The following is an 18,862-nucleotide window of genomic DNA, read 5'->3' as shown; positions in this document are numbered from 1 at the left end:
GTAATTCTAGTTGTGAACCTTGTCGAGCCCTAAGGTTTGGACGATCCCTTACTCGACCTATCCTACCAAACCCACGTGAGTAAGGTAACTTGACTAAACGAACGACTATACTGACTTTGGACTTTGGTCTTCGGACTTCAGACTGTGGAGTGTGGACTTAAGTAAAAGAATAAAAACCAAATAAACGTAAAATTACGCGTTTATCAGTTTGTTCTAAATGCAAACAACCAGGGCACAATGTGAAGACTTATAAAGGTAAGCAACCTTTAGAATGTGAAGAATTAGCTCCAACTAAAGCATCGAAAGAAAGCTCTGCAGCATCAACTCTTGAACCACCAACACTAAAAGCTAACTCCAAAGTGTTTGCAACAAAATCAAATGCTGTAGCAGCTCCAAAATCAACTCTTTCATCTTCATCATCAACTCCTCAACCAGCGGCTGAGACTACAACTCTGATTTTTGAACCAACAAGAGTAACAAGATAAAAAACTGCAAAAGTTTTTAAGGTATAAACCTATTTTGTAATTGTGTTAGGTTTCCATATGTTCCCTATGTTTTATATGGTTAATTATAGTCATTAAATTTATATTTATATTATGTTTTGTTATCAGGCACCAGAACAAAGGCACACATTTGGTGATTTCTTGGCTAAGCAATTAGCTAAGTCATCCACTAGTGTGCTTGCAGCAGCCCAGGTGGCATTTACTGATGGGGGAACTGTCAGGGCACCAATAGCAACCAAAAGGCCAAGGCCTTTTAAGCTACCAGGACCAGCATCTTAGCCTAGCTTGGGTGCCACCAGGACAAGTGGGGGTTGCACCATTCAAAGCAACTAAGAAAAGATTGCCTCCTCTTGATCCCGGCCCCTTGCCAACATCAAGGAAGAATTTCCAAGTTGTCAAACCCAAGTGATGGGGATGGGGGTTGGTATAGGAGTGGACTTAAGGTTTTTTGTTAGTAACTAATGCTTTGTTAGTACTAAGACACTTGGTTTTTTGTTAGTAGTTATTTGGAGTGAAGGTTAGTGAAGTTGTCACTTGGTTGCCTTCTTAGTAGACACTTGGTTTTTTGTTAGTTGTCAGACACAAATGTTAGTGCTTATGCACTTTTTACTTATGAAATGTTAGTGAAGTTGTTACTTATGCAATTTTTACTTATGAAATTTGGTGGTTTTCTTTTGTTCGAGTCTTTAATTTGTTATGATCATTTTCTTTTGTTTGAGTCTTTAATTTGTTATGATCATGAGGTAATTTTCTTATGAAGTTGTTTCTAGTTACAAAATTAATACAAGAAAGGTAAGCAACTTAAAATTGAAAACCCGAGTTAATATTAAAACTAGAGCAACATTTATAGGGCCTGACACAGAAGAAACACTTCAATGAGTGATCAACACATAACAAGAGCACTGAAGACAACACTCAACAAAAGACTCAAAACACTTCAACCATTCCTAACAGTGCTCAACACAGACAAGAGCACTTAACAAAACCCATAAAACAACCTACACCAAAACAAACTAGACAAACACAACATCAGTTCAACATAACAACATCACTTCTTAAGCTTCGTCATGGGCACACCAGCAGCAGGAAGTGCTTGAACCACTTCCTTAAGTTGTTGCCTTTGTTGAGGTGTTGTTGGTGTTGGAACTAGAACTGGAACTGGAACTGGCTGCCTTTGAGATCTCCTAACAAATCCAGGATCAGGATCAGGAGCAGGAGTAGGAGCTGGAGCTGGAGGTACATTTTTCCCTCGAGCTGATCTCGATCACCACATGCTCAAAACCTGGTGGTGGACCATCTGATTCTTCAGCTTGCGCATGACTTCCACTTCCTTCTCCATGTTCCATCTCTATGAAACAAAGTTCCCTACACTTACGTTATGTAGTCAACCTCAACTTATCATCCTTCAAGACAACCTCCATGAAAACTCTACTATTCACTTGTGCTTTCAACATAGCATTGATAGCAGTACAAGATTCGTCCATTTTGTCATAATCCACCTCCATCGAGCAAAACTTCACTTTCAACACAATTGAAAATGAAATGTGAGATTGCATTGGTCTGAGAGAAGAAGCTTTTATAGAGTTCTTGGAACTTGCTAGAAACGGTTTACAAGAATAGAAAAACCAGTTTCCAATTTTTATCCCACTATCTAGTCAAAAACATTAATTTTTACCTAAAACCTAACCTCATAACTCTAGACCATTAATGACAAAAGTACAACTCAAAGTTCTAGTTCGTTTTCACTAGAATAACTATAAGTACAACTAACTACACCTGAATTACATTACTTACTAACTTTTTATTTAGACTTGCACCCCAATATAAACCTATAATTATAGAAACACCCCCAACATTACTATTTTATTTAGACTTGCCCCCCTAATACAAACCTGGAACAAGAGAAACACCTTCATTCTAAGATAACCATAATTTCAAAAGTACAATAATGCAGACAACCAGTAACCATTTGATTTTGTTGATCTTCTTCACTTTCAACTCCAATTGACAATTAACCATCTCAAGTCGACGATTTTTTGCTTTTAAAGCTTCAATTCTTGCCTCCAATGCTTCTTCCCTATTTTGTAAATGATTTGAATGCTTATTAACCCAGTCAAAAAAATCACAAGAAGCTTCTGGGTTGGTCTTATCATAATGTCTACATCCATAGAATAATCGACCAAAATTCTGCTCTGTCTTGGACATTTTAATGCATACTAGATCTCCATGATAACATGTTCTTTGGGATGAACAAGAAGCAGACGACATTTTAGGAGTTAGTAGTGGAGAAGATGATATAAGATATTGGGGAAGATGAGAGAGAATAGTAAACCCTACTAAAAATTACTGTTGGTTAAAATTTAGGGTATGATTTTTGGTCTTGCAATCATGACCATTGATTAGAGTGCATAAGATGCTAACACGTGTGCTCTTTTTCTTTTCTTTTTTTTTTTTTAAACTTGGTCTTCTTAAGTCAAGAGGATATTTAGGTAATTTTACACACGCAAAGGTATTTAGGATTTCACCACGAGATAAACAGAGACATTAGTTTTGGGGGGAGGGGGGAGTCTCATTTCACTGAATTTGGAGGGCAAATCTAATTTCGTTTTAAAATAGGAGTGCAGATGTATAAAACCCTTCTTTTTATTGCTTGCGTGGTGATCTAACGAGTTATTGTTTGTCGAGGTTTCTCTTAACCTCATGTAGTAAGAGTTACTCATTTGTGAGATCAGGTTCCTATAAGTAGTCTTTCGAGGATCTTACTGGGGTGCATTATTGAGAAAGCGTTGCTCCTGTGGGCTAACAAATATTTTTTTGGTTTTAATTTCAACATCCTGTTTTAGTAAGGGTTGTCACTTGTCAGATGGAGTGATGGACACTGCATATTTTACTAAGGGGCACTCGAGAAGTAATTGATCACTGGAACAATCCATTCTGAATTAAAGTGTTGCACACTTGCACAATTCTCTTTCTTCATCACTAATCCACTTTTAAGCAATAACAATAGCTTCATGTCACAAACTCCCGGCATATTATAGATTGCAGAAACTGATTTCTGACACAGTTTTCTGCTAGTCCAACTTCCATACACCATAATTAATTCCATAGGCCCCAGAATGCGATGAGGCCAATTGGAATAGAAGCAAACTTCCCAATATTACTTTTTCAGATTTTCATAAAAATCTAGTTCAAACTCTAACTAAATTAAAACTGGACTTGAACACAGTGCGCAGAAACTGATTTCTGACGATTTCTGCGCACTATTTTCTGTCAACCAAACTTCCTGACATCATATCCACCACCACAGACCTCGGAATGCAACGAGGCCAATTGGGTTGGAAAGCAGACACATAAAACTTATTTTTTCATGTTTTGGAGAGAGTTTGAATCTGACTTTAATTATATGACAACTCGATTCCAAACCAGGCACAGAACGGATTTCTGCAGTCAGAAAATTCTGACGTGCCAACTTCCGAAGGGTGTAACTCCTTCTACATAAACCGAAATGCTATGGGGCTTTTTGAGTTTGAAAGAGGGCGGATAACACTTACTTAACATCCTTTTAAGAAAACCAAAATCAATCTCTAAACACACTGAAATTTGTCTCCAAATAAGACAAAATTCCTGACTCGAATATGAAGAAAACAACACCAAATCAACCACTATCCATCAACAGTTCAACAAAACAATAACACTCAATATACCAACAATCAACAAGTCGAATAATAACACATTTATATCGTCAATATTTAAATAATTAATATTCGAAGTTTTATTAATACAACTTTGTTTCAACAGTATTTCAACAGTATTTCAACAGTATGCAGAATAAATAGAAAACTTATATTTTCGACAGAATTTCGTAAAATGTTTAAATATACTATTTAGTCCTGTAAAATCATAAATTCAGTGAAATATAAAAATATCTACTCACAACTTCACCAGCGCTATACTACCATATGGTGTGTCAAAACAAAAGATGTCACCAGCACTATACTACTATATATATGAGGAAGTCAGGTAACTCACGAGACAGCACGGATGTCCATTCAAATAATTTCTAACGATTTTTTTGGTAATGAGAAAGCCACCTTCAATTTGTCCTGAGACTAGGGTTTGCCCGTGCCGTACGACACAGATACGGGCGCCTTCGGCGCAATTTATATCTATAACGTAAGGCATATATGTATATGTATATGTTTTACCTTGCGCATACACAGTAAAAAGTGTGTTCCACTTTAAACTTGTTCCCCTTCAAAAAGAAATTCAAAAGCATGGGATTTAACAACGCAACACTTCGCGTATTTCAAAAGTGACCAAAAAAAGAAAGTGTTTCAACGAACTTTAATAAATTCAAGCTAGACAAAGGAAAGTCAAAACAATTGGAGATCGACGCATTATATGAAATTCCACCTAACAAACACAAGGTTCAAACTAAAAATATGAGCAAAAAGTATTAGGTAACGATTGGAAGTAAAATTTACTGCCATAAAGGTCATAACTAAAAAACAAGAGCCCATATTAAGCAATATCACAAATTCATAATTCCCTTAACCAAAACAAAAAGTACCTATGTTCAAAATACCATGATTGGAAAGTTAAAAACAAGAGAAGCCGAGCAAAAAAATTCTTCAAGATCGACAAGAACTTAATTAGTCGACCTCCTCGCCTCTTAGGACCGGGACCCAAAGACCACTACCTCCACCGATTGAAGGACCATCTTCATCCATTCTAGCACCCATATCAGCACTGCACCCTCGGGTACATCTTTGTTATGATTGGGTTGCAGAGGCTCTCGAGCTCCTTCATCTTGTCCTCAAACTCATCCGCCTCGCAAGTTTGGGTTGTTGTCGAGCCGTGGATAGCAGCCTCAATGGCATCTTCAATCTTCTTCTTATCTCTTTGGGTCAAGTTTGGATGCAATCTTCTCATCCTTGATGGTGTTCCTCATGTTGTGAGAGTAATTCTCGAAAAGCATTCTTGGATTCTACCTTCTACTTGTGTTCCTCATCCTCGGACTTGTATTTCTCGCCTCTTGAACCATCTTCTCTATCTCATCCTTAGACAACCTACCCTTGTCGTTAGTGAATGGCGATCTTGTTCTTACGCCTGTGGTCTTGTCCTCAGCGAAACATTTAAGATACCATTGGCATCAATGTCAAAAGAAATGAATCGAGGAACACCACGAGGAGCAAGAGGGATGCCCAATAGCTAGAAATTACCTTAACATAGAACGTTCTTATGTTATGCATGGGCAGCTAGAGCCAAGAGAGAGCGGATTGAACAAAAAGATTGTTATTACAAGTAAAGAATCTCAACAATAAAACTTTAAGGAACAAATATGAAAAGGTTGTTGCATGAAAACGAAAACCGAAAAGAAAAATAACCTTTTAGAATAGTATCTCGGCTGCAATCGAGGAGGTATAGCAGCAAAGAAAACTCCAAGAGGAGGATTTGCTCGATGGAAACTTATCCATGACCTCAAGGTGACTTCTCGACTTGCAACTATCCATCGTGCATATTCATCCCGCACAAAGAACGGTAAGTTAGCTTCAATGTGTAAAAGTAAACAATCTCACCAATTGGTTGTCAAGTATCAAAATGCAAACCTTCCCAGTGAGGAGATGCAAGATTTCTTTATCGATCAGCTTCACTTGGATCGGATGCATGGGCAGCTAGAGCCAAGAGAGCGGACTGAAGAAAAAAAGATTGTTATTACAAGTAAAGAATCTCAACAATAAAACTTTCAAGAACAAATATGAAAAAGGTAGCATGAAAACGAAAACTGAAAGAAAAATAACCTTTTTAGGAGAATTTAAAAGATCGGCATATAAGAAATTAAATTAGAGCACCAATAGAAACACCATTCCCACTTAAGAAAAAACCTAAATTTCTCTAAAAAACTTGCTGAAAAACATAAACCATAATACTATATGCAGAATTCAACACGGTGTCCAATAAAAATGTTTCTTGCCAATAATGAGCAATCAATCTCCCTAAAACTAAAGCACCCAACACTACCAAGGAAATCACGATGGATGACTAAAACAATACCGTTAAACTTCTCATTTAATTTAAATTAGAACGTGCAGCTTGAACCACCATATCGTGCGCGATAGTAGCCCCTGCACTATCACATGTCATGAAAATTCGATTAAAGTCGGCATAGTTATTCCACCAATGTGATCGTCAACCTGACATCCAGAAAAGAAAGCTAATAAAATGTTAGAAAATGATCTACTGGAAATATTAGTGTAATGAGTTCTCCATCTGGTTTGAAAAAGTTACTGAGGCCCCAAAATGAGTGACTTTTGTGCGTATCCCATGACTTGAGTAAACATATCCGAAGATGTAGTCAGGTGCCTGTTCATATGTTACGAAAGAAAGTAAGTACAGGAACAAAAGTGTCCACTTACGAAAACAAAGCAAAAGGAAATAAACTAAGTGGGAAAAGGGAAATTACACATTTGTCGTTGAAGATGTTTATAGCAAAACTTCTGGGTATACGACATTCGCGGTTTGACTTTCTGCATTTGGAGGTAGAAGAATGCTGATCCTGTCCGCCGAAGTGCATCTTGAGAGTGCCACATACAATTGACCATGACTGAAAACTTCCGTGCGGAGGTCAATACCAACATACTTCATTGATTGTCCTTGGGACTTATTAATAGTCATTGAATAGGCCAATCGAACTGGAAATTGTCTTCTCGTCATATGGAAAGGGAAATCAAAATATTGACCCTAATTTATGTTTGAGTACAAAACGTGCTTTTTACTGCAAAACATTCATTGAGAACTCAGTAATCTCTATTGACCCTAATTTATGTTTGAGTACAAAACGTGTTTTTTACTGCAAAACATTCATTGAGAACTCAGTAATCCCAAAACGTGTTTTTTACGTGTATTTACCTCAAATTGTACAACTTCGAACTTCGGTAATCTGAAATCACGTATTAGGAAAACACTTACATTGAAAATTAACAACTCTAATCATATTATTACTCATAATTAATTATTACCAACAAGTAAATTATACTTTGAAATGGACTACATAATAGAAAGTTATAATGAAGAAGGAAAAACTATAAGGTCCTAAAGCAAAGTGTATATTTAATAACCAACACTGCATCGACCTTTTTTCAATTTAATTTCACACATTCACATTCTCCTACTCCGTTTTTAATCGGGGAGACAAATGATTTTTTTATATCGAGTAAATCAATGGTAATATCGACCTTGTAGTGTTGAATTCCTTGCGCTCCGCCCTTCACCCTTATACGCACAATGCCGAAAGCAATCTTGAATATCGTTGTCTATTCTAAATCAAGGCATGCACGCAAATATTACAGCTGCCATTGGAAGAGACATCAAATATTAGATTTCACCAAACAATTGCATTAACCATTGACGCAACTAAGAAAAAAGTTACCTTTCAATTTAATTCTTACCTTTCCAAAGCCAATTAAAATGGGTTCCAGAAAATCAGAGTAAAGTATCCAAAACCAATTAAAAAGGGTTCCAGAAAATCAGAGTAAAGTAAACATCAATTCAAAAGAAACGACAATTCTTAAGATGGATGAGGAATAGAAATTTGGAGTGTTCCACCAAAAAACAATGAAATTTGGAGTGATGAGGGCGGTAGGGATGAGAGTGATAGTTGGTTTGTTTGGAGAAAAGAAAAGAGGCGTTGGTTTGTTTGGAGAAAAACGTGATACTATGGGCCAGGTTGCGTTAACTAAAGAAACATACCACTTAATAGCCTTAGATCCCGCCATGTCATAAGCAAGGTGAAACTGTGAGAATGTGTTTGCGACCGTAGGATGGATGGAGACCCTTCCCTAATTTGTTATATATATAGACTAGGGTTTGCCCGTGCTGTACGGCACAGATACGGGCGCCTTTGGCGCAAAGGTGTCTTTTTAAGCAACAAAACATATCAACACTAAGCTAAAGTCAACGTTCAAAAACAATGGAAATTATTTTTAGTTGCGGTTAGATCACGAAGAAAAAATCATATAGAATTTGACGTTGACAAAAATATAAGAGGAGCTAAAGCTAAATAAGGCTAAATGTATGTTTTTGGTTTTGTATTTGGGCATAGCCTACCTGTTTTTCTTGAATATTGACTCGTCGTAAACCCGCAAAACTCAAAAAAATACGCACAAGAAAAAGAAAAATGAAATAGAGACATTAAAAAACACAAAAAGAGACCATGAAGGTCTCATTCATAATATGTGTGTTGCCATGAAAAGAGTTAAATAGTAGCACGCAAAGTTAAGCCACAATTAATGAAAAAGAAAATTGCAGCAACATTTTTTTCTAAAAAAACAAAACATTCCTGTCACATATATAGAAAACTCGATGTACCAAACTTTCAAACAATAGTACATTATTCGACACAGAAAATAACAACATTGATTTACAATGAAACAAATGGAAAGATCTTCATCACAATTGAGATTGTCCCAAAGACATTTTCCATTTTCCATTTTCCAAGCGGCTCCATTCCCTGCAAAGATTAAGAAGCTTGATAAGTGTTTAGAACTTGGTGACCATCAGCTAATGGAAAAGTATAGCTCTCAAAAGGGGCTACCTATAGAATATTAGTCATACATACGAGAATTAATAAATTATGTTCATCTAACAAATTACTCCTCTTGATTTGCGATTTAGAACCATTTGTTTCAGCTTTGAGTGTGTCATACTATATCAAGCAAGACGCTTATAATATGAAACAAAGCGCCAAATAAATACCGAAAGTAAACCTTTGCCCTGCGGGTAGTTCATTATCTTTTACACATACTGCTTTAAATCCCATGTGATACAAGACTTCTTCATAACTTCAAAATGATGGAACGTCTTAATAAAAGCTACTAAGATCCCTAAACTTATAACAAAGACTTGACTGTAGAGAGTTTCTCATGCAAAGAACCAACAATCACATACACATGCTAACATTAACCTTACATTAACCTTAATGTTAACCTTACATGTTAACATAAACCTAACGTTGACAGTCGAAAAACAATTGGAACAGAACAATATAATGTATTTATTTCTAGCTAAGCAATCAAGTGCAACTTTTCACTTGATAGAAATTACATTATATTGAAGAGGAGATTGAATACTCGCTCATTCTTATGCATTTATGAAAATAGCCACGTGTTTCACAAATTATACAGCGTTATCACAAGTAGGATTTGAGAGAAAGAACACATGGTTCTCACCTTTTGCTTCCATATATTCCACCCACTCTTTCCCAAGTTCTCATGATAAAACTTTCCCCTAGGCATCAAAACATCTTTATCAGGTTATAGGTGTGTTAGTTATAGGTGTCATAGAGATTCAATATTGACGACACCATCTTATTACGATCATAATGATCTTTGGAAGACCTTCAGGGGCAAGTACATTTCATTCTGCTGGATTTTTTTCCATCATCACCCTATTAATTATTGGCACAAAAGATATAAGGAGTAGCTTATTCACCTTGATGATGATGAGATCGAATAGTATCTTGGCTGCAACCGAGGAGCTATAACAGCAAAGAAAACTCCAAGAGGAGACTTTGCTGATGGAAACTCATCCATGACCTCAAGGAGACTTCTCTGACTTGCAACTATCCAATGTACATATTCATCCTGCACAAAGAACGGTAAGTTAGCTTCAATGTGTAAAAAGTAAACTATCTCACCAATTGGTTGTCAAGTATCAAAATGCAAACCTTCCCAGCAGGAGATGCAAGATTTCTTAATCGATAAGCTTCACTTGAATCGGATGCATGGGCAGCTAGAGCCAAGAGAGCGGACTGAACAAAAAAAGATTGTTATTACAAGTAAAGAATCTCTACAATAAAACTTTTAGAAATAAATATGAAAAAGGTAGCATGAAAACGAAAACTGAAAGAAAAATAACCTTTGTAGGAGAATTGAAAAGATCAAAGATATCAAAGATATATCGGATCGATTGATGTTCTCAAAGTGCAAGGAGATGGGAGGGAGGAGCCAAGGAGCTTCCAAAGATGTGGTGTTCCATATTCATTACCAACATGGATTGAAAAGTAAGTATCCGGCGAGTAGCCTAGCAAACTTTTTGGCTCCTCCACATACTCAATACTATTTTCAGCATAAACACCAACATGGTCTCCTATTTCATACCTGAGAATATAGGGTGAAAACATTATCCAATTCAGCACTCTTACTATAGTCTTTGTCTTTCCTGAAATGGGGACTTATAAAAACCAAAGCAAATAAACCATGCAACTGCCCAATGAACACAGAGGGAACTATTCCTTCGCCTTTTAATAAAGAATACCTTGTGTTTGCTGCACAAAGCAATATACGGCAAAAGCAAATAAACCATGCAACTGCCAAAAGTGTTACTTGTCATCCGCCAAAATGATGAACCCAACCAACTTTTAAAAATAATACGGCAACAACCCCATTTGCTCAAACACTTTGCAAGTCCATTTCACCCTAAAACAATCGAAACCCTACTCTCCTACTCAAACTACATAACTCCAAATCTTTCCCCATTAATAAAAACCAAACGAAGTTTAACAAATGCATGTATTAAAGTACTCCAAGTTTAAAAAATACCAAAAAATCCAAAGGAACTAACACTTTACATTATGCCGCCGCTGTATTTAGATACAATCAACTTGCAATATAGTAGCCGAATTTTTTGTCCGACCTTGTAGTGTTTGTCGAATTTTTGAATATCCTTCTTGTGCAAAGATCTTTGAATATCCTTGTAGTCTTTGCTTTCAATCTCATCAAATATACACGCTTGACTGGGAGAGAAACGATTCACACCTGCCATTCAAGAGACATCACAACAATCAAACACTTGAACCACATCCTAATAATATATAGTAGCGAACCACGGAAAATAATTCTATGTGACTATAGCATTTTTTTGTCACCACCGAAAAAAAAGAATTATAAATTCTGTTTTACGATCCAAAGAATTGTTATAAAGTAAAAACTATAAATATTGTACAAGAAAATACAAACCATAAAGCGATATATATATTGTGTTTGCAGGTGAACCAAGTGAAATTAGAAAATGGTCTTCATAACAATGTAAAGTCTCGTTATCTTTTGTTCCTTTGCCCACGTGTATTCTAAATGGTCAAGATATTCTTAACTCGCAAACCTTGGCCACCATTTGTATCTTTGAGAAATAATCCCGAAAAAGATGTTGGCTCTGTTTTCAAAAATATTCGAAGCCTTTTTTTTTAAGACAAAGAAAGACCTTGCAAATAAAACAAGTTTTGAGGGGAAAACGGAATGCCGCTATAAAGAAGATATCATAAACGGAATGTCATAATCTAGCAGTCCCATATAGACATTCATCATATAGTTAGTAAAATGTTTTGTAATTGTAAAAACAAAGTAAAAAGGACATAAATCAAATGTCATAATCCAGCATTCCCAGAGACATTGGATACTTATGGAAAATAAAATAATAAAGGTTTTCCTAAAATAGATTTTGGTATTAAACAAGTTTTTGTAAGCAAAAAAAAAAGTAACAAAATGAAAACAACATAAAAAATAATTGCCATAATCTAGCGTTCCCAAAGACATTTATCACTTTAAAAACTCGAAAAAAAAATGAAAGGTTTTACTGTTATCTAGAACCTTCGCCCTCAACATAGAATGTTCTTATGTTATCTACTATAGAAACTACAAATACACGTTGCCTAAAGCCCTCAACATAGAACGTTCTTATGTTATTTACTATAGAAACTACAAATACACATTGCCTAGGGAATAAGGCATTATATAAAAGAGGAAAAGGGTCCATCGGTAGAGAGAAAGGAGAAAAGGGGTCGTTGCCGATTATGAAAAGGGAAGTTATAGGAGCATGACTGATAATCCTAACCGCGAAAAACCAGAGAACCATCTATACTTTTATATGGAGCATACATGTCTTACGCGAATATATGGAGCATCTTTGAGTCAATTGCAAGAGGAGGAATAGAGTAAACATCGGTGTCGGTAGGTCTTTTCCACTTATATGGAGCATACAGGCCTTACGCGAATATATGGAGCATCTTCAGAGTCAATTGCAAGAGGAGGAATAGAATAAACATCAGTGTCGGATAGGTCTTTTCCACCATTTGCAATCAAGAAATGATGGACTGACCCTGGACTGTGATAAAAACCCAAAAAATTTATAGGAGACAATGGGATTCCGTCAAGATTATCAGGGAGATTTGCACACACAGCTTTGTTAAGTAAAGCCTAAACAAAGCTTTTGTGGCTATAAATATAAAAGAGCTGGCAGCAGTAGGATTTTTATTTACTAATAAAAGAGTATATCCAAACTTTTACCCTCTAAGTTGAGATAATGGACTCATAGGACGGTCTAGCTTGAGTAAGAGGCATTTTTGCTTCCAAGGCAAATTTCAGAGGGTATTAACTGCAAATAAATGTGAGCACATAAAAAAATAAAAGCCCAAATTTTTCGGTGCCAAAATAGAATGCATATCTAAAATGGTACCCTTGCGCTTGTAAAGGTTAGCTATCGTAGTAATGACGCTCAAAGTTAGCACACATACACACCACACACACATATAAAATATACACTCAGGGAATTTTGACTTCTATATGCTAGATGGAGAACGCAAGATTTGATAAGCTATAATCCATTTGAGAAGACAATCTATAGATAGATTTAACTGATAAGACACCATTGTCACCGTATCCTTAAACTCATAGATCAACCTCTACGATGAAACCCAGGAACAATGTTCTAACAATTTTGAAATACTTCAAACCTATATGGAAGGCAAACTGCCATGCAACAATCACACAATGGAGCTTGGGGAGAGAAAAACCCTAGCTATAAGCCTATAATCCTTTCGGAACATAACTCTATGCTTCTCACGAGCTTGGTTTGTACCAAACCAAAACTAATCATAAATATGATAACAATCCTAAAGACATAACGCTGCATAAAAAAGATTCGTATTAACAATTTACAGAAAGTCTACCTTGATAACAATCCTAAAGACATAACGCTACATAAAAAAGATTCATATTAACAATTTACAGAAAGTCTACCTTGAGTCCTTAAACGTAATACATAGATCAGTAAGAACATATTAAGCTCGTGAGTCTTTCACCAATGTATGGAACATACTTTGAAAAAAAAATTGGGAACAGCATTTATACTACAATATACAATATCAATCAAATTCATATATATCAGACAATGCAACAAAATCATCCTTAACAGAAATATAGGATTGGTTGGGCATTAAACTATTATGCTTCTAACAATAACATTTGCATAGGCAAGTGTTATAAACGTGAAACTCATTACCATCAAATCAAGTAAATACTAATCCACATAAAATAAAAAACATACCTGAAACTGATTCCTCGCAGACACCGTCTTTCCAAACTCCTTAGTATTATAAGCGTAAGTACTACTCGAACCCATATCATAAAACATGACAATATAGATCAGTAAGAACATATTGAACGCCCAAATTAAGCAAAGTATATTGAAATAAGAGTTATGTTTATGTGGATATACCAAACGTAGTTGTAGTGTAGTCGAAAGGCCGAATTTTTTCTTACCTTTAGTGCTGAATGTCGTTGTTGCTTTCAATCTCAGTAATTTGATCTCAGTGAAGGCGCACTTTGCTTTCAATCTCAGTAATTTGGAGTGTTCCACAAACACAAAAAACAGAATTGGAGTGATGAGGGGTTTGTTTGGAGAAAAGAAAAGGGGGAGGCGTGGGTTTCTGTCACGCCCCGAGACCCAACACACATCCCGAGGACGTGGAATGAATCTCGAGGCCGACACCTATCCCGATTCTACCGAAATTTCGACAGAGTTTCCTTTGTTTGATCGACGTTCGTAAACCCTAAAAACCTGTCATAACCTGTCATAAACCTGTCATAACCCTGAACACTTCATAATACCCTTCCAACAACCATATATATACAAAATCTCCACCCTATACACCTTTGCGGACACCCATATACATATCCAAAAGGTTTAAGATTAACTACACTCCAATACATCAAATAAATACATCAAAATGAGCTAGCTCTCAATATATACAGCAAAAGAAGGAACTAGACTATCTCTATACAACCAAAAGTATGAACTTGACTCCCCCTCGTCAAGCATAAGGAAATCCTCCCAAATCCCCATAACCCTCATCGCTAGGGTTAGGAAAAGCCTCTCTCAAGAACTGGTTTGTCCGAAATGTTAAGTAGGATGAGCAAACAACTATGCCCGATTAGAGAAAACACATAGCCAATAAATAGACTACTTATAGAAAACATTTAAAACATGCGTGGTTCTATAATAGTATTCAAATATTGTGATTATGTATATATACATCACTAACTAGCGAAATCATCTCGACATGCTTCATTGATACTCAAAATAGAGTTTTCACAATCATCATACAACTATTGTGGCATTTGATCCTATTAGAATGGTGAGGGTACGGTATTTTCGGCCCGATCCAGCCACAGCAATCTCGGTTCAAGATTACTTCCCGGTGTGAACCATGCACCGTTGTTTTCTGATTTTACCGCAGGGCTGAAATGCCGTTGTTGTGTTGCATACACAAAATCCCAAAGCTTTTAGGGCTCGGGTGGGCCCGTGACTTAATTCCCCATACGGGCTGTCACCTAACTTACGGTGGTCAACCGTTCGACGACCGCAGATCGCTTTCGGGATCCGACACACATCCAGGAGTGGACTAAACTCTCACTCCTCGCGTCTAAACCTCATCGAGGTAACATGTAACCCCACTCAAGCTAATCACCATACAGCGTGACACTACAAGCATGGTTATCTAGAAAAGTAGAAAAGGAATTCCCGGACTACATCCAGTGATGCATCCCTTTAAAGGTGGCCCACCACCTCAAAAGGTGTACACCACAGTTGGAATCCTAGAGCGAACTGCCGTCTCCGGAAATGCGACAACAGTTCCTTCTTTATAGGAATTCACAGTTCCTTTTCTAAATCTCCTCGTGATAAACATAGTAATATCTATATATATATACTAGTATTACCGGTTATTTTCAAATACTCTAGTTACATATCTAGTTTTTCTTTTAAAACTGTTGATTATATAGGTGTGAGTTCATGGATTTCCCGAAATCGAGTAGAACAACCTATGACTCCCAAACGGGCCAGTCATAGTAAATAACAACCGATGATTCCCAAACGGCGAATCATCGTAAATAACACGACCATCCCGGGACCAATCCAGAACCTCGCACCTAGTTACAAACAACCGGGTAATTCTTACCCGCATTTCAAAATCCATCTCTCTGTCTCCTTACTGAGACAAGAGACGCGAACCTTTCCCAAAACCAGTTTTTCACTTTTAACAAAGAAAACAATCCCTCGCTACCCCGATTTTACAGAAAACCCATTTCACGCGAAAGCTATCTATATATATAGTTTATAGCGAGAAAATACAATGCAAAACATGAATATCCTATATACATGCATGGTTGATACACAACTATCTATTTCCTAGTTAAACAATTCAAATCATGCATGAAAATAAGCAGGCTATATATTGGTATGTAGGTTCCTACCTTAGCAAGCTCCGTTCTCCTCAATCCCACTTAACCGAATCAAACTCGCTTAACTGAATCAACTCGAATTCACTCCTATAACAACATATACATATACGTCGTTTGGTTAGAATTGATCGAACAACGAGAAATCATTATCTAGCGTAAGCCGAGAAGAAATTCTCGACGTTAAGAATTGGGTTTCGGATAACTTTCCATCTAACTACCGTTAACAGAGCTACAGGCCATTTCTGGCACTGTAACTCTGACGGTCTCTACGGCTGTTTCGGCCATGGCAGGCCCTCATATCGACGCCAATCCTATTCTATCCCAATTCCCAGTCCAACTCAACTACAACCCATTCTCCACTTCTCAATTAACATTAATTCAATTAATAAAATCAGTGGGTGTTCTTATCCCTCGATCACTATTCAATCAACTCTTATACAGTTATAAATCGACATAAATTCATTGAAATTGTAATGAATAACCAAATTCTTACCAAGTCAGCAAGCAACAATCGCTCCTAGCTCGCTGCCTCACCAAAATCGCAGCTCTCCTTCTCCAAACCGAGCTACTGCCGAAGTGTACAACCAACCCATTCAAATATCTTTCATCCAATACCACTAAAACAAGTTTAAACTAATTGTTTGAAACCAAATTACTCACCTTTCGTAGAAAACACGACGCAATTCAAATAAATTTTCGAATCCACCACTGTTTCATTCCACTCCAGCTCGTCCACTGCTACTGCCGACCTTCAACACCCCCAATACACTCAGTTACAATCGAGATATCAATTCCATTAACAATTTAAATCAAATCAGCATATATACACGAAATCGCACTCACCTTTTAACTTGATACGGTGCGATTCCCACAAATTTCGAATCCTCACATTTGGTTTAAGGTTTCTAAGGTTTGAGGGTGAAGATTTGAGGGTTGAATCGGTTGAATTTGGGAGGAGGAAGTTTTCTCTCTCCTAGGGTTTTGAAAAGTAACGAATTGGGGAAGATGGGTGCGATTTGGATTTCGCGATTTCTGTTTTTATTGTTGGTTTAAGTGATTTTTGGTTTGGCTGATTTTCGATTTTTCGGTTTAAGCGATTTAGGTATTGGGTTCAATTTGGGCCGATATATTTGGGCCCAAGCCCAATATATCCTAATTAGCCTTAACGTCCTACTTAGACTCCTAACCCCCACTAATTCGACTTAGCGTCTTGATTATTTTTCGGCCCATCCCGCTAAATTTAGTCTTCTATATTCTATCTCACCGCATGCTATAACAACAACCCACTCAGCGTGTAAACTCGTTAACTTCGTTGCCGACGCTGAAAAGCCGCTTAATCGACATTTTGTCAAATTTTTCGCCTATGGTCGCTTACCTAACGTGACTTATGAGTCGGAGTTAAGTTTTCTTAAGTTACGCACGTTTGAAAAATAAACCCGACAACCAATTTACATCAATGACCCTAGATTTGATATGAAATTTACAAAAATACCCTTAACCAGAATTTGAGTCTTTACATCCTACCCTCCTTAAAAGAAAATTTCGTCCTCGAAATTAAATCATACCTTAGTGCTCAAACAACTCTGGATATTGTCGCCTCATATCGGCTTCTTTCTCCCAGGTTGCTTCCTCTACATTGTGATTTCTCCACAAGACCTTTACCAACGGAATGACCTTGGACCTCAGTCTCTTCTCTCTCGCATCTAGAATCTGAACTGGCCCTTCCGGATAGGTAATGTCTTCTTCCAACTCCAACGATTCCAAATCGACAACATGTAGTGGATCCGGCTCATACTTGCGTAGCATCGAGATATGGAACACGTTATGGACACGTGATAGCCTTTTTTCGGTAGCTCGAGCTTATAAGCTAGCTCGAGAGATCTTTGAATAATCGGGAATGGTCCCACATATCTAGGTGCAAGTTTCCGCTTTCATCCGAACCTCTGAATACCCTTCTTCGAGATACTTTCAAGAATACCCGTCACCTTCATAAAATTCCAAGGGACGCTCTACGCCTATCCGCGATAGCTTTTTTCGACGACTCGGGCTGTGAGCAACCGATTCCGTATCACTCTAATCTTCTCGGTGGTGTCACTAACCATCTCTCGCCCCAACATAATACTATCTCCGGTTTCAGATCCAAGAGAGGTGTTCGCAAGGTCCGCCATACAACGCTTTCAACGGAGCCATACCAATACTAGATTGGTAATCTGTTATTGTAGGCAAACTCAGCCAATGCCAAATGAGTCTTCCAACTACCCCAAAATCAAGCACGCAAGCCCAAGCATATCTTCGATGATTTGGATGACTCTTTCCGATTGCCCATCGGTTCTGCGGATGAAATCTTCAGATCAATTTCAGTTTGGTCCCCAATTCCCTTTGAAGACTTCTCCAAAATGAACCGTAAATTGAGTACCTCTATCTGAAATTATAGATAATGGTGCCCCCCATGCAACCTCAAGACATCTGACATGTAGATCCTACTTAGCTTTTCAGCAGAGTAAGTAGTCTTAACAGGTATAAAATGGGCAGACTTGGTTAGTCTATCAACAATGACCCATATAGAATCCATTCCCTCACTGGTCCTCGGTAACCCGGATACAAAATCCATAGTTATATTCTCCCACTTCCATTCCGGAATCTCCAGAGGTTTAAGAAGACCCAGGTGGTCTATGGTGTTCAGCTTTCACTGTTGGCATGTGGCACATTTCTTCACATATTCCGCCAATGTGCCGCTTCATTCCCGGCCACCAAAACTGACGACGCAGATCTCTGTACATTTTGGTA

The 18,862-nt window shown here is 37.3% G+C and overlaps 3 long non-coding RNA genes across 3 annotated transcripts; all 3 read right to left on the bottom strand.

Moving 5' to 3' along the window:
* Positions 1–6,028: 6,028 nt before the first annotated feature.
* On the bottom strand, positions 6,029–7,340 carry LOC147525385 (uncharacterized). The gene is made up of 2 exons (XR_015198056.1): positions 6,558–7,340; positions 6,029–6,197 (listed from the first exon to the last, which is right to left on the bottom strand). It is a non-coding gene; the product is annotated as an uncharacterized LOC147525385 (long non-coding RNA).
* Positions 7,341–9,660: 2,320 nt separating this feature from the next.
* Positions 9,661–10,443, bottom strand: LOC147525384 (uncharacterized). Its single transcript, XR_015198053.1, has 4 exons — positions 10,419–10,443; positions 10,228–10,311; positions 9,993–10,144; positions 9,661–9,788 (listed from the first exon to the last, which is right to left on the bottom strand). It is a non-coding gene; the product is annotated as an uncharacterized LOC147525384 (long non-coding RNA).
* Positions 10,444–15,587: 5,144 nt separating this feature from the next.
* Positions 15,588–17,118, bottom strand: LOC147525383 (uncharacterized). The gene is made up of 4 exons (XR_015198052.1): positions 16,919–17,118; positions 16,736–16,824; positions 16,569–16,643; positions 15,588–16,162 (listed from the first exon to the last, which is right to left on the bottom strand). It is a non-coding gene; the product is annotated as an uncharacterized LOC147525383 (long non-coding RNA).
* Positions 17,119–18,862: the final 1,744 nt, after the last annotated feature.

This window comes from Coptis chinensis, chromosome 1 (assembly GCF_015680905.1).
Source record: "Coptis chinensis isolate HL-2020 chromosome 1, ASM1568090v1, whole genome shotgun sequence".
Lineage (NCBI taxonomy): Eukaryota > Viridiplantae > Streptophyta > Magnoliopsida > Ranunculales > Ranunculaceae > Coptis > Coptis chinensis.
This window is presented reverse-complemented; position numbering and strand designations above follow the sequence as displayed.